Raw genomic sequence first — 6,000 nt, forward strand, 5'->3', positions numbered from 1 at the left:
ACACTTAGTGCAATTTTCACAGTTCCTGGGGGAGGTAAGTTTTTGTTAGTTTTACCAGGTAAGTAAGACACTTACAGGGTTCAGTTCTTGGTCCAAGGTAGCCCACCGTTGGGGGTTCAGGGCAACCCCAAAGTCACCACACCAGCAGCTCAGGGCCGGTCAGGTGCAGAGTTCAAAGTGGTGCCCAAAACACATAGGCTAGAATGGAGAGGAGGGGGTGCCCCGGTTCCGGTCTGCTTGCAGGTAAGTACCCGCGTCTTCGGAGGGCAGACCAGGGGGGTTTTGTAGGGCACCGGGGGGGACACAAGTCCACACAGAAATTTCACCCTCAGCGGCGCGGGGGCGGCCGGGTGCAGTGTAGAAACAAGCGTCGGGTTCGCAATGTTAGTCTATGAGAGATCTCGGGATCTCTTCAGCGCTGCAGGCAGGCAAGGGGGGGATTCCTCGGGGAAACCTCCACTTGGGCAAGGGAGAGGGACTCCTGGGGGTCACTTCTCCAGTGAAAGTCCGGTCCTTCAGGTCCTGGGGGCTGCGGGTGCAGGGTCTCTCCCAGGTGTCGGGACTTTAGGTTCAAAAGAGTCGCGGTCAGGGGAAGCCTCGGGATTCCCTCTGCAGGCGGCGCTGTGGGGGCTCAGGGGGGACAGGTTTTGGTACTCACAGTATCAGAGTAGTCCTGGGGTCCCTCCTGAGGTGTTGGATCGCCACCAGTCGAGTCGGGGTCGCCGGGTGCAGTGTTGCAAGTCTCACGCTTCTTGCGGGGAGCTTGCAGGGATCTTTAAAGTTGCTGGAAACAAAGTTGCAGCTTTTCTTGGAGCAGGTCCGCTGTCCTCGGGAGTTTCTTGTCTTTTCGAAGCAGGGGCAGTCCTCAGAGGATGTCGAGGTCGCTGGTCCCTTCGGAAGGCGTTGCTGGAGCAGGATCTTTGGAAGGCAGGAGACAGGCCGGTGAGTTTCTGGAGCCAAGGCAGTTGTCGTCTTCTGGTCTTCCGCTGCAGGGGTTTTCAGCTGGGCAGTCCTTCTTCTTGTTGCAGGAATCTGATTTTCTAGGGTTCAGGGTAGCCCTTAAATACTAAATTTAAGGGCGTGTTTAGGTCTGGGGGGTTAGTAGCCAATGGCTACTAGCCCTGAGGGTGGGTACACCCTCTTTGTGCCTCCTCCCAAGGGGAGGGGGTCACAATCCTAACCCTATTGGGGGAATCCTCCATCTGCAAGATGGAGGATTTCTAAAAGTCAGAGTCACCTCAGCTCAGGACACCTTAGGGGCTGTCCTGACTGGCCAGTGACTCCTCCTTGTTGCTTTCTTTGTTCCCTCCAGCCTTGCCGCCAAAAGTGGGGGCCGTGGCCGGAGGGGGCGGGCAACTCCACTAAGCTGGAGTGCCCTGCTGGGCTGTGACAAAGGGGTGAGCCTTTGAGGCTCACCGCCAGGTGTCACAGCTCCTGCCTGGGGGAGGTGTTAGCATCTCCACCCAGTGCAGGCTTTGTTACTGGCCTCAGAGTGACAAAGGCACTCTCCCCATGGGGCCAGCAACATGTCTCTGGTGTGGCAGGCTGCTGGAACTAGTCAGCCTACACAGACAGTCGGTTAAGTTTCAGGGGGCACCTCTAAGGTGCCCTCTGTGGTGTATTTTACAATAAAATGTACACTGGCATCAGTGTGCATTTATTGTGCTGAGAAGTTTGATACCAAACTTCCCAGTTTTCAGTGTAGCCATTATGGTGCTGTGGAGTTCGTGTAAAACAGACTCCCAGACCATATACTCTTATGGCTACCCTGCACTTACAATGTCTAAGGTTTTGCTTAGACACTGTAGGGGCACAGTGCTCATGCACTGGTACCCTCACCTATGGTATAGTGCACCCTGCCTTAGGGCTGTAAGGCCTGCTAGAGGGGTGTCTTACCTATACTGCATAGGCAGTGAGAGGCTGGCATGGCACCCTGAGGGGAGTGCCATGTCGACTTACTCATTTTGTTCTCACCAGCACACACAGGCTTGTAAGCAGTGTGTCTGTGCTGAGTGAGGGGTCTCTAGGGTGGCATAATACATGCTACAGCCCTTAGAGACCTTCCCTGGCATCAGGGCCCTTGGTACTAGAAGTACCAGTTACAAGGGACTTATCTGAATGCCAGGGTGTGCCAATTGTGGATACAATGGTACATTTTAGGTGAAGGAACACTGGTGCTGGGGCCTGGTTAGCAGGGTCCCAGCACACTTCTCAGTCAAGTCAGCATCAGTATCAGGCAAAAAGTGGGGGGTAACTGCAACAGGGAGCCATTTCTTTACACAGCCAATTCATGTTTTGTTTATTGTTAGGCAATCCAGTTTTAGGTTTCAATTTATACTAACTGATGAAAACTCACCGAAAGATGCTAGCCCTCATCAAGGTTGAAATATAAACACCGATAAACACCTTCCCAAGCCAAAATGCCATTCAATGGAAGGAAACTGAGAGTAAATGAGTCATTTTTGTTTTTGAAGGGGTCAACACAATCTATCTTTGTGATGGAGGGTAGCAGCAAGAAAGAATATTTTAAGATTATTCTGCTTGAGTTTTGTTGTTGAGGGATGTCACTAAATTATTATTTCTTCCTCCTTTTGTTTCCTCCCGTGTTGTGTGCAGGGCTTTGAAGGAAGCATAATGTAGGTATGATCTAATTATTTTATACACTGAAGAGAATATGGGAAATTTAAAATCATATTTGATTTTTAGGCAGTGTTTCTTTCTTTCACTGACTAGTAAAGGAGCTGATTCATAAGAATCATGACTACTGTGTACTACAACGTTTACACATAGACACAGAATGTAAAACTCTGACACATCTGCCCCTTTTCTAACAAGTTAGTATTGATAGCAGGTCACCAGCCAAACATCCCAGGTTTTAAATGGTCATTGCAAGGTGCAGTGGCAGATACCTACACAAGACCTTCCACATCCCAGCATATATCCTAACTGCAAGGTGTCCCGTCATTATGTGTGATACTTTCAACTAATCGTGGCTTTTTTTACTCAACTGCACTTTACTGCTAGATTTTTTGAGCCCACATTTACCTGCTAAAAGAAACAAATCAATCCCAGGAATACAGTGTGTTGGTTGTTTAAAGGTCAAGTCTGACTTAAACTGGAGCACCTCAGCCATGGTTTTCTATTTCATTAATCGAAAACATTTGCAGTGGGGGCACTTAGCAACTAAAAATGTCCACTCAGCAGCAGTGCCACTTTAATGTAATCAGGCAGGCAGAGAGTGCAAAAAAGCTGTGGTCAGCATGACTAAAGCTTCAGGTTTCAGGTGCCTCAGAAAGTAGGGCTACAACTGAATCTGTTGTAATTCACGCAGTTTTAAAGATTTCTGAAGGCACTATGCTGTTGACCTGGTTGTCCACCCCTACAATGCCATAATACTCACTAAGGAGTAGGTAAATATCCCCAACTGTGTCCAGGAGTATGTTTATTAAAACATTTGCATAAAACACTTACTTTTAAAATCCATTAATAGGCCTGTAAACCAGACAGTTCCAAGTGAGGGTGAGAGGTAATGAAATGTGAGAGGATAATGAGATGTGAGTGGGAGTGTAATACACAGAGTTTCTATGCTTAAACAGTCTAACATAATTCATTTGGGCACACTGCTGGGGGGAAATAGTACGCCCAGTATTACTTCTCCTTTAAATTAAATATCTGCTTTATAACAATCACTCAAAAAAACACATGATTTCTCAACACTGGGAAAATGCTGTTTTAGTCAAAGTCAAAACCATCTTTATTCACCACATTTCTGGAGCATAAAAGAAAAACTACAAAATATGCATTCAACAAGATAAATACCTCAACATGTTGCTTACAATGTAAACGGCAATACAGTGAGTATCACAAGACTACACTTTTCTTTAATGTTAATATTTGCCAATAGGAGATGCAACCGTACAACATTTAAAAGGAGTAAGAAGTTGCTGTATAAATTGAAGAGCAGGCCTGCATTGTTGAAATTTAAAATGTTTTAAAATGGGCAATACAGGATGTAGCACAGCAGTCAAAACGGCCACCTCAGGAGCTGGGGATCCAGGCTTGATCCTCAGCTTGGGCGCAATGTCCTGTGATTCTGGGCAAATTACTTAATGTCCCCTTGCCCAGGGATAGTGCTTGGATACCCTCGGGGTGATAAGCTGCGCTATATGAATCTACCAATTTAATTTTATTTCCTACAAGTAAAAAGAACATGAAATTAAGTCAAATGAGTAGAACCTACCATTACAAGTGCAACAGGTCAAATCAAATGAAGTGAAAATTAGCAGGGAAACCAACCAGCAACTGTAAGAGGTTAAAGTGAAACCTAGTGAGAACAAAACGATGCTGTCATTTGTGGATGTAAGAAAGATAGGGTTGAAGTCCAAGTGTACAGACCGAGTTATAAGAATACACAGTCGATTTTTGGAGGTCCACCAAATTTCTAGACAGCATGGCCTTCTAATATAACTGTTGCAGGTTTCCTTTACCAATAGGACAAGTATCAGGTGTGACAAATAAATCCAGGTGGCCAGTCTCAGCCTAATCTTGTTTAACATGAGCAAACCAGGGGGATATGTAATACAGATCGTAACCTAAGGCATTCCGTTATAATTCACTTATTTAATGAGGCTTCCTCCCATACCAAAAATGGAATGCAAGAATGACAGGGGGATAATGTGATTCTGTTCTTAATGTATGGGATGCCCAAATTGGCATGACAGGTGGAATTAGCCAATATGATCAAGCTAGCTTTCATACATCTCCGCAAACATTATTGAGTCCACCAATTCATTATTCAAATAATTATTTTTGACTTATTGCAAAGATTTTACATTGGACATGCCCGAAATGCCTACCCCGTATGTGGTTTTTGCCACGCATTTACTCGCATAAAACTCAGATATCTCTTTTAATGGCGTGTTTACATTTTTTTGCAAAAGGTATGTAGGCCCTTGATGGAGTTTTCGAATAGGGCTTTCCTGTTTGTAAGCATTGGTTTCCAGTTATATTTCTTATCAAATAAATCTCCTGAGTAAGAGAAGGATGTGGATGACCAGTATATTTGTGTTATTTGAAAATGGGAAGGTCTTTTGGTCATTCTTGAACCACAAACAATGGTAAACGTTTTACTCTCATTCAACATCAAGTATAACTCTTTGATAAATGCAAAAAACCAGTTAACAATTGGTGCTCTCTTCCTGTTCTAGCTACTACAACCTCATCATCTGCGTACAATAAAATCGGAAGAGGACATGCTGCAATGTTGGGGGTATCCTTCCCTCTCTTCTTTACCCCTTCTTTAATCTCTATTTGGGGCAGTTTGCGCTTAGGCCCTCATAAATTTTTGTCTACATAAGCTATCCATGCCAAATTTGTGTCCTTTATTTTTTCAACCAACATGCTAGGGATTCTAGAGGTCCCCAGAGTTTGTGTGTTCCCCGGGAGGACACCAAGAAATTAGCCATAATACAACTAAAATTGTTAAATAAAAATGGGGAAAAAAAGGGCTGCAGAAGAAGGCTTGTGGTATTTTCCCTGAAAATGGCATCAACAAAGTGTTCACGGTGCTGAAATCACCTTCTTTCCAGCTTTCATTAACAGTCAGACTTGAATCAGAAAACCCCATTTTTCAACATAATTTTGGCATTTGACTGGGGCATACCCGATTTTTACTATTTTTTGTGCTTTTACCCTCCTTCCAGTTAGTGACAAATGGGTGTGGAACCAATGCTGGATCTTGAACAGCTAAACATTTCTAAAAGTAGCCAAAATTCTGAATTCAGCAAGAAGTCATTTATATAGATCCTACAAGGTTTTCCTACAGAAAATAACAGCTGAAATAAAAAAATATTGAAATTTAGGTTTAAAAACTTCCATTTTTCTCCATGTTTTACTCTGTAACTCCTCTGAAGTCAGATTTTCAAAAGCAATACACCATTACGTCTGCTGGACTCTTATGGGTGCGGGGAGATATAGGGCTTGTAGGTTCATAAAGAACTG

This window comes from Pleurodeles waltl, chromosome 3_1 (genome assembly GCF_031143425.1).
Source record: "Pleurodeles waltl isolate 20211129_DDA chromosome 3_1, aPleWal1.hap1.20221129, whole genome shotgun sequence".
Taxonomy (NCBI): Eukaryota; Metazoa; Chordata; class Amphibia; order Caudata; family Salamandridae; genus Pleurodeles; species Pleurodeles waltl.